We start from the raw sequence: 16,500 nt of genomic DNA, 5'->3' as shown, positions 1-16,500 counted from the left end.
ACCTCAGCTGCAAAACCTACTTCATCACTATCACTCTGAAATCAGACAGCTGCAGCTACCAGAAATCCACTGCACAAGTGTCCTGGGCAACTTCGGTGGAAACACAACTCTACAGGAAATGAAAATTTAAAATAAAAGACACAGCAGATTACACCATTAATTGGAAAATATTTTTGTGATAGTAGTCTAATTGGTTAAGCTCTAGACTAGGCATCAGTCTGGGTTTAATTTCCACTTCTAAAGCTAGTTTGTCTGTGTCCCTTAAAAAAAGGCACCTTAATGTGAAGCTACTGACATTTCACACGCACATCCTGCCAAGCATGCAGGAACATATAAAAGGAATTAATCTGACCTGATGGATTTGTAGCAAAGATTTACATGATAACCCACCAAACCAAGAATGAGAACCACAGCATTTATCATCTAAATAATCATCAGTTATTAGAAGTCTTTTTCTGCACAACATTCAAAAATCTGGACCACACAGGGATAAATCTGAACCCCAGTGTGTTATAGACTTTTTAACCTCTCATGTCTCTGCCTTCTGGAATGTTTTGCTCACACAGAGCCTAAGGACAGAGCACTGGCCCCACTCTTACTGCAATCAGCAGCCAGAGGAAAGCTCTTTAAAGCTCTGTTTCTCCTCATTCCTCTCGCTTGCCTTGTCCATCAAGGCTGAAGGCTTTTGAGGAAAGGACTGTTCTCGAAGATTTTATACTCTCTAACTGCAGCCTTAGGTACAAAACATGCTTTAAATGTAACTTAGGAATATACTTTATTAACCTTTCACTTTATACCTTGATTTAACTGCAAAGAATAATATTTCAGTGTTTATATTTGTGTACATTACTGGTTCACAAGGTAAACTTTCAATTTACTATTTTCTATTTGCACAACCCAGATAAAGACAAACATATTTTAGTGAGGGGTAAATTGATGAAAGACACAAGCTGAAAGGGCTGCTCATTAGCAGGTCCAGTGAAAAATTCACCTCTCAGTGACCTTAAAGTAAAATAAACTTAATATATACTTGTAAAAGGTATACATTTACTGCACTTGGAAAGCTCTTTTGATAGCACCTAGAGAGCTGATGTGTACGTGGCAGGAGACTGAACAACAACGTAATGAACTGAAACACTGTGCCCACACATGTGCCATACTCTGGCACTGTGGACTGTCCCTTGGCTCTCTTGTAGTAAGAGAAGAATGGATGCTGAAAAGAAAACAAACAAAAAAGAAATGCCATGTGCATTGTACACCCAACATGTTGGAAGTTCTTATTTATAATATTCTGGACTGCAAACAAGACTTGTAAGGCAAAAGCACACACTGTGGTGAAGAGTACCACGTGTTTTGCAATAAATGCATGGAACCAGTGCTGACTTCCCATGAATGGGTTGCTCCAAAATCCATGTAAAGCAATGATTTGGAAAGAAAGCTCATTTTCTAAGTACAGTATTTTGGAGCTGAAGGTTTTGAATTTAATTTTGGGAAGCTAGGTGTACTACTTGGGTATGAGCTTTCTCCAATTGTATTGCAAATCAATTCTTTACATATTAAATTTACTACTTCGTTGAAAATTTGGTGAAAGCAACCGAAGGTAATGAATTCTCCAAGTCATTGCTACCATTATTATCTCTGATATAAAGGAGGATTTTAAGTAATTTGAATTAAAAAGCAGATGTCAGGGCTTTGAGTACATCTCTAACATGGCTGAGCTCAGAGTGAGGCAACCCTTGACCAGCAAGCTGAGAGAATCAGCCAGCAGCCACTGCAGTCACACACTGGCATTTGTAACATAACAGCCCCTAGCTCTAGCAAACCCCAAAGGACAAGAACATGAACCAAATGCAATTACTGTGATTTTTACATGCTTTACAGGGCTGTCAAAAAGCACTTGGTGCTGCACAGGTCCCACTACAGCGACAGGGCTACCAGGCTCCAACTCAAGGATTTCCCTCTCCAAAAGCAGTGAGTGGTAAGAACTGGCTCCACTTCTGCACTTTGTTTCACATCAAGATGTGCCTCCAGGGAAGTGTCGTTCAAGGAAGTTTTATCAGTTTCAGAAATCCCACCTGGCTGATCCTGCACAGGCATCAGTAAGCCCACAGCAGATGAGTGTGTCAGGAAAAGAGATAATGGCAAATGAGGATGGAGGCTCTTAAAGCCTGAAGCCTTATCAGTGAAGATTCAAGATGTTAAAGGAGGATTTTCAAGAACATTCAAAGTCACTGTAGCTTTGGGAAAAGGTCATGAAGACTACACCAAGCAAAGACTTCAACAGAACTGATGCTTTTACATATCTGGCTTTCACTTTGAAAAGGGTATTTTTCCCAGTGACAAAGATGAATGGAGTTTCAGGTTTGATATTTCTTCCCCAGAAAGTATTTGGGTCTTTCAATGAATACAAGGGACTGGCAAAGACGTTTTTAAAACGATATTTTCAAAATTCTTCTCTCCCTGGAAGCAATGCATACCCACCTGGCTACACACTGCACTGTACTTCTAAACCCTCAGCAAATAAAACCAGTGCCGTGCTCCATGTTGACTACATAAATCCCACTTTTACTAGAACAAGGCTTGCTTGTGCAAAGAGTAAGAGCACAGAACAAAATCAGAAGCCTTCACATGGCCCAAAGGTGAGACTGAGAATATGAAATCCATTATTCTATTGGAAAAAAAGGAAGAAGAGAGATTAGAGTATGAAAATACTAAATTATAATGACAGATTTATTTAATTATTTGTACACATACAATAAGAAAAGAAAGGAAGTGAAATAATACTGTAGGTACTCAAAGTCCCCCTATTCCCCACAGCATCCCAGCATGGCTAGCACAGATAATGAGGCATATGCTGATCAATAAGATGCTCTCAGCCTGCTCATTTATGCATTAATGAAATGTGTGCAGCAGTTCACTCAGCTGATAAAGGTTCCCACAGGGGACTATGTCCAGGGGAAAACAAATTATCAAAATGAACGAAAGTGATTAGAGGAAGAAAAGAGCTGATGAAGCGCAGCTAGGGGAGCAGTCAGGCCCGACAGTCTGACTGCCCCTTTCAACCCTGTGCACCCCCTTCCTCTCCCCCATCTCACCAGGGAGAGCAAGGAAATATCCCAACACAGAGCTGTCTGTACACAGAAAAGCAACCTGGATTTCACCCAGTCTAACCCCTTTATTTTAACAGTGTCCTGCACATGGATACTCCTCTTTAACCCAATAGAAAACATTCCTATGAGCAGCTACCGAAACAATGCCAAAAGCCTGGCTCTGGCTTTAGAAACCACATATCCAGTGCACCTTTGGCATTAAGGCCACTTGGGAAGGAGTCAGGCTAGGTCCAGTGGCTAATATCATTATCCATGGCCTCTGCTAACAGCATCAGGTCAAACTCTGGAGTGCACAGAGTTGCTGTGCAGAGCCAGCACACCGTCCCCAGAGCTCAGGAAGGTCACCCCCACACTGCTCCATGTGCTGGGCTGCCCAGCTTCAGTTTGCTTTCTGTTATCAGCTCCTCAGAAAAACCCAAACCCCAACCAAACATCTTCCTGCCTCATCCAGCTTCTGGAGAGAAAATGAGCCTTTGGAGCATTCAGATGAGCAGATGATTTTTCAATTGGTAGAACATATCCTGAATTCATTATGGCACAAACACCTTTGTGCAGCACATGGGGGAATCATGTTGCTGCATGTGTAGGGTATGGTTTTTTAATACAGTGATTTGGTGCTGAGGAAGCTACAATTTGCTATTAGAGATGTCATGGCTTCTCACAAATGAGGTCAAGGTCAGCAATTCTGATCACTATGTACATTCCAGCTAGGTTTCTGCTTGTTTCAATTCACCCTGACATTGCCTGTGACAATTGGGTAACTGTGCTGAGAAATAATATCATTTTACAAAAAAAAAAACCCAACTGCTCCGGCACGGACTGGAATAATGATATATTAAAATAATTTGTAAAAGAACACATGGCAATGAGAAGCTCTTTATAAGAAGATGACCTTATTATAATAGAGCTTGAATATCAAGTTGTCCTGAGGCTGTGCCCTAAACAGCAGTGGAAGGTACATATAAAATCTATGTAACACAGAATCAGTTTCAGCTGAGATCAGATATAACAAATCTGCACATGTAGGCTGTCCAAAGCAGTACAATTCATTTCACAATAAAAAGGAGAGAAGAGCGATGTTCCCTGTCTCTTCCTGATGGAGCATTTTACAGCACTGTAGGTGTACATATTATGCATGGAACTGTGGGGCTTGTTCTCCCTTTTAGAGACCTGTGCTTAGGAATAAAGTGTATCAGATACAGGGAGAGAGAACTCATTTCTAAGCTGCATCATGAATGAGTTTGTGTGGCTTCCCAAAGGACAAAAATGAATCTGAGGACAGTGGAAAGCACAACAGCTAAAGTTACAAGGAAGGCACTACAGGGACTAGCAAAAGGGGAATTTGCCTGCAGTTTCCCATCACTGAGTCTTTCCCAATTGACTGAAAGCTAAGGCAGCAGCTCCATTAGTGTTTTATAGAGGTCACAAATCAATGTGAAATTCCATATGCTTTGCTGACACACCAGCACAAACGTGTTTAGGAGTATTTATTCACATCTATAGTTTGTATATAAGTATACAGAGAGATGAGGGCCCCTCCTCTGCATCCTATTTGCATGAAGTCAAACAAAACTGATGTGGTATTTGGCAGGGGATGTAGGAGGATTCGCAGAGCCATGCCACTGAACTTGTCAGCTAGAATATTTCGTTCTGTTATTGGAAATCATTATTCTCACTCTCTAGAAATCTCCCTTTATTTTGAGTGGTTTGTGAAGCAAACGCAACTGCAGCAGTAAAGCCATTCAGAATATAAAGTGTCGTGGCAAAAATGTAATGTATCTTGAGAATTAAACATTGGTATTGAGCTCCTTGCTAGGTTAATCACTCTTCTGCCAGTAGTTGTATTTTGTCTTTCCAAACTCTGTTAACTCAGGTACACCTTCCTTCAATAATCAAACATGGAGAACACAATCTGTTTCAGCTGAAGGGAATTCATGACTTCCAGTATTTGGAAGTAACTTGTAGTGACCCCAGAAAGGGAAATTCCCTTTGTTTCACTCTCCCTTTGCTGATCCCAACAGTGCCTTCCTGGTGATTTCAGCCTTTCTGGCTTCCACTCTCTGCTAAAAACATACACTTTAGTGCTTTTTTAAATGCTGCATTAGAATCAGGGAGATACATAGAACCAGCAAAGATGGAAAGTGACATTTAGCCCAACTCAGAAAATAGCTGTGTACCTTTACGTGCTAGACAGAGACATAAGGTGAAAACACAATCCATTTGCTTTAATGAAAGGCCCTCAGTGTGGCAAACCTACAAGTTGTTACAGGGATGCCTACTCAGATTTTTCCCAACATCTTTTTCAGTCCATTCCCATATGAATTCAAAGGATGGGTTTATCTCCTGGAACATTTCTGAGGTAGCATTTCCATAAGCAACACACTGATCTGTAGGGCTGTGCTGCTCCTTGGAAGGGGCTGGATGCCTACAGCAAAACACACATCCTTTGTCACAGGCAGCATCCCGGGTCAAGCTGGTGGCTCATAAGCTTTCACCATCTTACCCTGATGAAAGGCACCTTCATTAATTTAATCACTACTGCAAGCAGCATCAGTGCATCTAAAAATAAGTCACTTGAACAAGGAGAAATTTTCCAAATTCTGTATTTCTATTTCTTTTTAATAATGCTCAAGCTTGCTAACAATATGCTGCAGCACAATGGAAAATTGTCATTTATAAAATAATGTAAAATCTAGCTGGTCTGTGGGAATAAGATAAGGGCTGTTTATCAACAGGAATAAAATGACTGAACTTGGAAATAAGATGGTGGATATCCTTCATTTGCAGGCTGCACAGATGCAATTAGCAACACAAAGAAGGTATTCACCATTTCAAAAATCTTAGTGCACTGATGCATCTTACTAAAACTATCTGCAATGAAAGGTTCTGCCTCAGAATACTATTAATTTTTAACACAGAAAATTTAAAATTCATCTAAAGTGATGTATTCTAAACAAAGTTGATCTGTGTAAATGATGTATATATTCTTGATACTTCCACACAAATTTGTATGCTTGTACTTCCCAGTGATAAGATTTCAGTCATTTTTATTTTCTATTAAATATCTATGTAATTGACACCAACATTTTTTATCTCATTTCATTTAGCATACATGGTCATTTATAGTTCTGTACACAAATACCATCTGAAGTGAGAATACAAAATAAAGCCTTTTCTCTTAATGTGAAAATTTAAAAACTCTTTCCATAATTTATTTTCTCATTTCTTTTCTACCAGATTGTACTTGCATTTAGTATCACTTCAGCTGAAGCATAAAGTAAATTTCTCACCCAGAGACTCCATCTTCAGGAGAAATGTCTGTTTCCAGGCTTTGTATAGCCTATTTAACATTTTTCATATTAAATCTCTCCTAGATGAATCCAGTATATTGCTCAGCAGTTATTGAAATTTATGAACATGTTTAAGCTTTTTCGTACTGCTGTTAACCATTATGATTACCTCCTTTAAATCTTTCATTTTATAGCTATCACTTCAGCAGACTGTGTTGGTGACATTCATGAATTTCTCAGATCACAGCCATGCCCGTACTTAACATCTCAGGGTAGAGTTTTGCTTCCAAAGCCATTCCTGCGCTGTCTGCTCCAGTGAATCCCCAAACCTTCTGCTATCAAGTGGCTCGTGTTTTGGGGAATCAGCATCACTGTTTCTGGGTCACCTCTGCCTCCAGCCTCTGGAGAATCCAGCAGCAATTGTTCCCAACACTCCAAATGCCATCAGCCACCACTGGCACAACGGTACCAGCTCAGAGACAAGGGAGAGCCCCATTGTTTGCATGAGGAATGACACCAGAGGAGAAGCTGTGGACAGTGCGAGCGAAGCAGAAAGCTTCAGTCAAGGGACATCATCAGCTTTGCCTGGGGAAAATGCAGGTATGCCTGGCTACTGGCTCAAACCAGCTCTAGAGGCTTTTCTCTCCTTTCCTGTGTTCCGTGCCTTCCCTCTGTCCCTGCTCGGATGAGGAGTGAAACAGCACAGCCGGGAGTGCTGAGCTTTGGGTCCGGCCCGGCTCCAAGTGCACCTCACAGCACTCACCACAGCGACAAGCACCGTAAAAGCTCTCTCAGCTGGGTGACCAGGAGCACCAGAGCTCCCTCCCGGGGTCCTGCTCCCACCAGCCTTCCTGGCCTGTCCCCAGAAGCCACTGAGGCAGCTCCTTGGCTGGCTGTGCCACAGCAGTGGCCAGTGCCCAGCCAGGCAGGAGAGGGGCTGTGTGGACACTGCGCTCAGAGCAAAGCCCAGGCCCCAGGGATGGGCAGGAGGGCACCACCCCTCACGAATGATGTATTTTATCGGTAACAGGCACTAATAACAACACATATCTAGCCCAAACATCTAACCTACAGTCCACCTACTACAGCATGAGAACAGCTCTATCCAGGACACTGGATCCAACAGCTTGAGAGGCTGAGCCCCTTCACAATAAAGGCAAGTCCACCCTTGATACTCTTCTGCCTAAAGAGTTACATATTCGGGTTTCTTGTTTAAAATGAGAAATCCTCATTAGCGGGGTTCACTGTACTAGTGTTGTTTAAACTCTGGTCTAAAATCCCAAAGTACTGCAAGAGTTATGTGAGGAAAGGCAAGTCTACCATCAGGACACTTGCACTCCTTCCCAGAAACCAGCATTACTTTCCTGGCAAACTTGTGAATTCTTGACACACACCCCTCACCAAACACAAACACACACATATGTGCAGACAGAAGGAGATATTGTAGGAAAAATCAGAGAGGACTTACCAGCTAGGTGAAAATGTCTCCCTCTCTCTCCACACTGTAGGTTTTTTACAGCTGGCGCAAATTACTTCAAATTGCAACAGAAATGAGAAACTCAGGTGAAAAGAATTGTGTAATCAAGTATGCAAATTCAGGCTTGCCCAAATATCAGGGCTGGAAGAAGAAGGCTGACCTTTCCAAAACACAAATCCTGGTTCTGTTCTCACTCGTGCAACCAAGTCCAAAGCTGATGAAGACACAAACTGCACGATGAACATAAATGTTTCTCTTCTCCCCACCTCCCCCAGTCTTTTGAGCTATGGGTCCTCAGGACAGGGACCACTTCAGCACACAAATGTGTTCTTGTAGCTAATCCTGCAGAGCAAACCCCTAGTCAGCATCTCTCTCTACAATACAGCCACACTAAGAGTTCCCAGCAAGAAACCACAGAATTCCTATGCAAAAGTTATAGAGAATCCAGTAGTGATTATTAGTGAATTTTATTTGTTCTAAATACTAGGGCTGTTTTACACCAGGGATACACCCTGTTGATTCCTGCTTGGCTCACCCAGGTGAGGCTGCAGTCTGTGGCTGGCTGTGCCTGCCTTTGGGAGCTGCGGTTCAAAGTGGTTAATTTTGTACTGCTACACACCCGAATGCAGACACATCCTGTACCTGCCTGCAGCTGGAGATTCATTTAAATTCAGGGATGATGCTTCTAAACTGGTAATCACACATCTCAAAAGTAACCAACCAGACGCAGAACTCAATAAAGTGTCATTTGTTTGCTTACGGCATCAATAACTGCGAGCCAAAGAGGTGGAGGCGCAGCTCAGCTTTGGGGAAATACCAGGGGCGTGTTCAGCGCCGGTCGCTGTCCCCGAGGCAGGGACCCGCCGCGGTGCCTCCGGAGCTGCCTCCCCATCCCCATCCCCATCCCCATCCCCATCCCGCACCGCAGGACCAGCCACGGGCTGCTGCCGCAGCGGAGCAGAGCTGCTCGGACACACGGCAGGATCAGATACACCTCATTGCAGCTTTAAGCAGACATGACTTAAACGCAGCTTGGATTGTGCAGAGGAAAGTCAGACCTCGGAACCTGAACAGTGCAGTGCACAAGAGGGCTACTTACTTGTGGAGTAATACACAATCCTGCTAGAAATGCTAACAACTCTGAACACGCTGGGTTTAGGCATGATTTATAACTTCTTCCAGCCTCACTACCCCTTACTCTAGTGCTTAATTTTTCCTGGTTATAAACAGTGGTGAATCAGCATCAAAAGAAAAATTAAGTCTCAAATTTATTTTTTAAAGTTAAATTACATACTAACAGGTCTGTCCCATTAATTGCTAATGATACTAAAACTACACTATTTTTCACAAGAACATTTTCCATTTTTTCTTGTTATGTCACACATACCTAGTAAAAATATTTGGTAGGTCCTGATGTTTAATTAAAACAAGTTTTAATAAGGTAATTTTTTTTCCCCCCAGATTTCTTGCAAGAGTGATTATAATTTGCTTCAACTTGTTTAGCCATAGCTCAGTGGAAAGAAGGAGCAAAGACCCTGCAGTGAAAGGACAGAGTGCAGCTGCTCTGTTCTGCCCAGACTTGGAAGGACGCTCATCCTCTTCCTCTTTAAAAGCTTGGAGCTTTAGGGGCAAATAAACTGGCAGAAGTATTTGCTGAATTAGGAAGCACCAACATTTTTAACAGTTTACTGTTTCTCTAGATGTGGTCATTTCCTGAGTGGCCCTTTCACAAAAGTAAATCATTTATGGGTTTACGAGCAGAGCATCTGAGGTTCTGCTGCCGCCCCCTCTGTGCCCAGAGCATCACACAGGTGTGTCAGTACTACTTTGCCTGTGCCAGGCACTCCTGTTTCCTGGGAGCAAGACTCAGATTCCTAACTCACCAACTTGTCCACTCAGAGAATCATGCCCTACAGTCCTGAGCAACTTTGCCTCAATCATTCCCTTCATCACAAGGTGGTGACTGCTGATCAACACCCAGAGTATCCCACAAGGCAACGCAGCCCCCTCCAAATCTCTGCATGCTGTCACTAAGACACGGACTAATTCTCAGTCAACTCCTGTCCCAAAGGTAGCCAAACTGGCTGGAGGAAGTCTGTAGGAGGGGAACCAAAGCAACAAACCCACTGCCACCCAACCAAGGCAAGCAGACTGCCAGTGCTGAGGTCAGGGCTGCTGGTGTCATCGCTACCATAACGGGAGATCAGAAAGGCAGAGATCGGTGCACCCCTCACACTGCAGCTCGGAGTTCATGAAAAGTTAAGCCCTTAAAAACAAGCAGGGAGCTGTCAGGCATAATAGGAAGAGTTAGAAGGTGCACCTTTTTGAGGAACGTCTACTGATCAGGCACTTCTCTTATGCCTAAAAAATGAAATTAAAAGGTCAGCAAGAGTAGATATGTGACATGCTACTTTTAGAAAGTGAACACCCTGCTTCAGCTTTCAGCAACAATCACAATGAAAGAACAAACTCACTACAACTTCCTACTACAACATTTATATCAAGTATGGGATAAGTTAAGCAGTATTAATTGCAAAGTGCAGATCACTATTTTGAGAAGTCATCCACTTCGAGCTGTTTCCCATGGAAACTGGAGACTGATAAAAATAAATGTGGAAAAAAAAATAGCCTCCTGGTAACTACTTAAAAGTTTTCTAATTTGTACTTAGTTATTAAAGATTGCTAAATACAGTATGCAGACAGGCACTTGGGGCCCAAATCTACTTTAAATACATATTTAAATCAAAGTTTTGCTTAAATAAATTGGCATATCAATGGCTATGGGCTGAATACACTTATCAGAGTAGTCAAATTTCTGAATAGAAAACTTCTTGTAGGAAACCTTTAACCTACTTGTCAGCTAGTCAGGATCTATAAACAACATTTGTGATTCTGCTTCAGAACAATGTTATGTTTTGCGAGACCCCGGCCACCTCCACTTCCTAATCATCCAGTTCTCATACCCAGCATGAGATCATTGATTGCCAAGTAGAGTCTGTCACAATTTTGACAGAAAGTTTCTTTTTGTTGGCAATCATGGATCACAAGGCAGTTCTACTCTTCACGGGTCCTCCAGCACCATTATTGCAGTCTGATTAGTATCTTCCCATATTGAATGATACAGGGTATTTCACTGCCTTCTGCTGCTGAAATAGAATTACAATCCTTCCACACAGGTGCAGCCAAGGTTTGGGTTCAGTCAGGTGCTACAGCACACTCCTAAATCTGCCATGGGGATTTTAGCAGCCTCAGAGTGCTTTCACTGGCACTAACTGATGTCCTGCATCAAAGCCTCTGACACCTGTGTGACAGAAGGAGGATAACAGTGGGACTGAGTGATACCTGCAGTCATGGAGTGTGAGCATTCCATCTCTTGGGGACGTGGGTACCAGGCCATCATGCCAGTAATGCCAGCCCATCTCCCTGACCCTGTTCCCTTGTCCGAGCTAGCAGCTTGTGAAACACATTCAAACTGGCCAAACAGGCTTCTCTTGCTAAAGGACACTGATGATTCATCAGCCACACAATGAATCGAGTGACTGCAGGAGAATTCTCACATGGTAAACAATGAAAATGGGTTTTTGTTTATAATACTAATAGAAGCACAAAAATCTATTCAGTCTTTCCAGTTTAAAATAGCTTGTTTCATTCAACATCAGGAAAGGAAGGAGACTTACTTTACCATGTCAATCACAAACCATAATTTTTTACATGCCTGTTTGATATTCCAGGTTAGTATAATTACATGCTGTTGCTTCTAAATACAATTTAAGGAAAGGCAGGTATCAAAAAATACCCACACATTCTGATTCATTGGCATGCCATGCAGCCAAAAACTTGTAGAAGCTGTTAATGATACATGAATTATGTATGCTACAGCTCAATATAACATTTGGTGTGATTTAAACAGCATGAACTTTTAGTGAAAGTCATTTTGATTCTGTGATGTATTACACTTCCAAAACCCTTAGCAGGAGGTGGGAATTGAATGATGTTCTCTGAAAGCTTTTATTTGTTAAGCATACACAATGCAGCTGCAACTAGATCCTAAATAATGGCAAGGAGCGACATGGAAGACCTGATATAAAATTAGGCTGCTGCACAACTTGATTCTGAGGGTGTCAGTGGGGGAATGGGAAGCAAGTAAGGGGAAGAAAGGAGACAGGAATCACCATTCCCCTTTTTCTCTGCAGCAGCTGCACTTCCAGCTACCCTAGCAATACTCCTCATTTCATCACTATCACCTGAACATTTCCCTCTGCAACACCAACCAGCTGGCTCTCAGTCCCGTGGTCAGGCTGCCAGCTCAATAACAGAGCCAGGAATCACCAGGTGAAAAAGCCATCCAGTGGCTTACGAGGAGTGAAAAAGAGATATCCCTAAGTGCATAACTCATTTTTAAAAAGTTAAATGCAAAAAAGAAGATTAAAACACAGGCAATTTTTATTTTCTCTTTAAGATGCCCAAGATTGTCTGGAAATAATTTAAATACATCTGGACATGACAGCACCCATTTCTGATGCCCAAGGAAAGCTTTAAGCAACAACCCTTTCCCACATAAGTATCTTCAGCAATCTTTCAGAGGAAACTATTATTACGATTTACAAAATGTGTCCATGGACAAAGACACTTCTTTACAAGCTCTGTTACTGCAAAGTGTGGGTTTATGACTGTGGTATTATAAAAAAGCCTTTTCAGCACACATCCCAAAACAGGGACCCATTTTATTAAACTTTAAATGTTTCAAAGTACAGGAGTTCCTCTCCTTACTGTAATACTTTGTAATTTCTTTCCAACAGCATTTAGCATTGACCAATCTGCTCTATAATGTATTAAAGACAAACTTGTCACTGACGTGGTAGCAGGTACTGGAACAGCCCAAACCATACTCTGAAAACCTTGTCTTGGAGCTAGCAGGCAAGGACAAAAACCAGGTTCTGCCCCTGTTTTATGAGCAGAAATACAAGCAGTCTCCCTCAACCTAATTTTAAAAACTTGCAACCTGGCAGAGAAAATAAGTGAGATCTCTGACATGCCACTCACTAGCTTTGACAAATAATCTACCTCACTGTACAAAAGCTTAAATTTACTCATAAAATAGGATCATTGTTTTAGGGTTGAGTTTGAACATACAGAGGGGTTTTTTGACTGAATTAATCCCTTCTCCTGAAGTTGGAGACAGAAGCATAAATGTTATGATTTTCTTGCCAGATTTTTAAACTGCCACAAAGCACGATGCCAAACACTACCAGTCATCTCTCACACCAGCCCCTAACAAGAGCAGCCTCTTTTGATCCTGAAAACAAGCTATAGTCAGGCAACTCCTGTGGATTTTGTGTGAGGGATAACATTGCTGCAGCATAACCTCCTAGGGGTTGACCACTGAGTACAGTCTGATACAAATAACACCTACAATTATCTGTCTACTAGAAACATGATTATAGTCCCAAAAGACAGAATGGCACAGAAACTTACTCAATAAAATGAAGTGAAAAAATAATTCAGGTCTAAGCTCCCCAGGCCTAGAAACATTTGGTTATGCTCTGTGGAAAGGACACTTCTCTAACACCTTAGGTACACACTTCAGAAAATCTTCCAAGATTTTTTCCAGACACACAAAGCATCAATTGAAGGATTAAAATGTGCATACAATTACTTGCTCAACACACAGAAAGAATTACAGAGAAGGCTTATAAAAATCAAATCAATATGAGCACAAGTAGATGTCAAAGAGAATCAGAGTAGTTGGTTGTACTGTTCAAAGAAAATAGAAATTCATCGGAATGTGCTTATTCTTACCACACTCAGTAAAGGTTTTGGGCTTCATTTCATGCAAATGCTTCAGGCAGATTTGCAAGGAGTGGTGTGTTCAGCAAAGGCATAAGGGCACCTGGTCTGGAGACACAATTATTTCCCATAGCAGAGTTTCTGTTTTGCCACAATCTAATCATCAGAAAATGCACCTTCTCAGATACAAAGCTCATACTGCTCTTGCCTGCTTACAGAAAGCAAGAAAAACAACCCCTTCCAGAAGAATTTTCAAGATTTCAAAAGCTTTTTGTGCTGTATCCCCTGTGACACTGTTTATGGACTCTGCATTGAGGAAGCTCCTTCTGTTTCAATGATGAGTCACATTCTAAGCTGAACTCATCCAAAGAGAATCAAAATTTTCATTGTTAATATTTTTGTCCCCTCTAAGAGAAAAACAGTTGAACAGGAGTCCTCAATCCATTACAGACTAGTACACTCTACCTGCAATTCTGAATCTGCATGCTGTTTAGGCTTTTGTCTTGTTAAATTATTACATTTTTATTCTGACCACGGAGTAATGGGAAGTAATAAAAAATTCATAGGACACAAAGATGACAGCAACACAATTGATTGGCAATGGCACTACACTGTTTGCCAGGGGGATTCACACAGTAGGTGCACCACACTTGGAGTCTTCTTTTATTACAACTGAATCTTCTTCACATTGCTCAGACTTTTTCAAAAATTCACTCAAGTTTGTATTAACACCCCTGAATTTGGCCAGATATATGTATAGACTAGACATATGTAACGACTTCAGCTTTTTGAGGTTAGCCCATTGAAATTAGCAGGTTGAGTTAGAGACTCATTATCCTGAAAAACATTAGCCTTATACCTAATTTTGGAGATCCTGTAATAAAAAGTAAATTAAGTGTGTGATTTTTGAAAGGCGTCCCTATACAGAAAGCATTTTTTTCTTTCCTGAAGGCAGTGGAGCAGAGGGCAAAGACAGCTGGACAGAGCAAGAGGAGATGGTGGCAAGAGATGTGATCCATCCAGACTCTGCAAGATGTAAATTCCAAACCTGCACTTAGAAAAGCAAAAGCCCAACACTGTTACCCTAAAAACAGAAGAAGTTCTTTACCCTTGAACTGCATGGCTGGATGTACAAATTTCTGTGAATGCAGTTGCCAATACAGGGGAATGCTCCAAACTAGCTGGTTGAATATTATTACCACAGAATTTGTCCAGACAGCTGCAGTGCCAGTGCTTGTGATTCACTCAGTTATGCAAGTCATTCCCACTCAATATGAGACTGAGTTCAGAGTTCCTTTTGTCCAAGTGTTGATGCTGTTAGTTCACTCCAGACAAGGATGATATCTGTCAAGGTATCCAACATACAGAAAAACTCACCAAAAAAATGAGTAATACTGAATATGGCAGCATTCCCCACTAGGCCTCATGAAAGGATGGATTTTTTTCTTTGTTTTGCTAAGCCATAGTGTTCTAAACACAACATGCTCAGTAACAGGACTTGAGATGCAGTAGAGGAAGGTGCCGAAATCATTAAAAATACAGACATCTCATCTGCAGCAGCATACAAATATAACTACTGCCATGGTAGGTTGTTAACGTGACAGCAGTCACAACTAGGCAAAAAAGAGAAAATTATTTTATTGATTTGCCTTTCTCCTAATACAAGGTTTTTTTGCAAAACCACTCGCTTCAGAAAAAGAAAAATGACATTTTCACTTGCTTTTAAAAAAAGAAGAATTGGAGTTTTGACATTTTTCCTCCTGCATTTTCTTCTTCTTTGTCTTAGGGCAATAAAAATTCTGGAGGAACTGTGTTTCCTTCCCATTCTCCTCCTTCTGTCTCAGCTTTTCCATTTTCAAAGCTTTGCCAGCTTCAATAAGTTAGCAGCAGAAGGCAGAATTTCATTTCTCTTTTGTCCCTAACTTTTCCAAAGCTGGAGAAGTTTTGCAATGTATGGAGGAGAACGGGGAAAAAAGCTTGTCTGGATCCTTTGGTTTCTGTTTTGAAATTCTGTTTGTTTCTTATTTATCTAAAACTGAAGTTGAGAAAGACGTGTTTACTCAGAAATGCATGTGTTGAGCTTTGAGTGGAGCAGAAACATGATGGCAGCAGCACTGTGTTTGCTACGGTGCAAAGCCAGGGAGAAACCTCATCCAAAGATCAGCAAAAGCCATTTCTTCTTGCTCTTATCCTGTAACCAGAGGTACAAATGAATATCTCCAGTGTTGTTTCTGAGGGATGCTTGATGCATTGACAACAACCTGGAAGAGTTACTAGATGTGAGACAAGTATCTGAAATTAGGGAAGACAGCCAAAGCTCTTCTGTCTACTGTTTCCTCTACAGTCAGCAGGGAAAGACAAGTTTTTTTATATGGGTGATTTCGACTCACTCAGACATCTGTTTATCTGTTTTAGGAGAGGATAAATCAGATTTTAAAGATGTCCCTTCTCTCACTGGAAATCAAAGCTAAAACCCTGAGTTTAGATTGTTGAAGTTACCCAGGGTAAATCCTACCCTGAGTGGCAAAATGAAGAGAACACAATATGGCAGCTGTCTTCCTGCCACTGACAGCTAAGTATTGCCTCCTGGAAAAAAAAAGCAAAGGGAATGGAGTTTGCTATAGCTCTGTTCTGCATTTCACTGCTGGCTGTTACTGGAAGGACAGTGCTTTCAGATAGTAGTTCCACTGGGAGATCATCTCAGGGGAAATGAGGGGGATGTGCTTCCTCTTAGGCTTCAGAAAAAAATTACTTCTAAAAAATGTATTGGATGTAATGGAAATATAAAGACAGTCGGAAAAGTCTACTAAAAGCTTTGCTCTCCCTCTTTTCTCTT

The 16,500-nt window shown here is 41.4% G+C and overlaps 1 protein-coding gene across 16 annotated transcripts in view; it reads right to left on the bottom strand.

The window, feature by feature from the left end:
* The window catches only part of FAM168B (family with sequence similarity 168 member B), a 528,280-nt gene that overhangs the window by 233,813 nt on the left and 277,967 nt on the right, over positions 1 to 16,500 (bottom strand). Inside the window, exon 1 of one of the 16 annotated variants that reach the window (XM_069024333.1) lies at positions 7,869 to 7,950. The exons of the other annotated variants lie outside the window; for them this stretch is intronic. The gene's annotated coding sequence lies outside the window, so the exon portion shown is untranslated. Of the gene's footprint in view, positions 1 to 7,868; positions 7,951 to 16,500 lie in introns of those variants that run through there. 16 annotated transcript variants of the gene reach the window in all.

Source organism: Aphelocoma coerulescens, chromosome 9 (genome assembly GCF_041296385.1).
Source record: "Aphelocoma coerulescens isolate FSJ_1873_10779 chromosome 9, UR_Acoe_1.0, whole genome shotgun sequence".
Classification (NCBI taxonomy): domain Eukaryota; kingdom Metazoa; phylum Chordata; class Aves; order Passeriformes; family Corvidae; genus Aphelocoma; species Aphelocoma coerulescens.
This window is presented reverse-complemented; position numbering and strand designations above follow the sequence as displayed.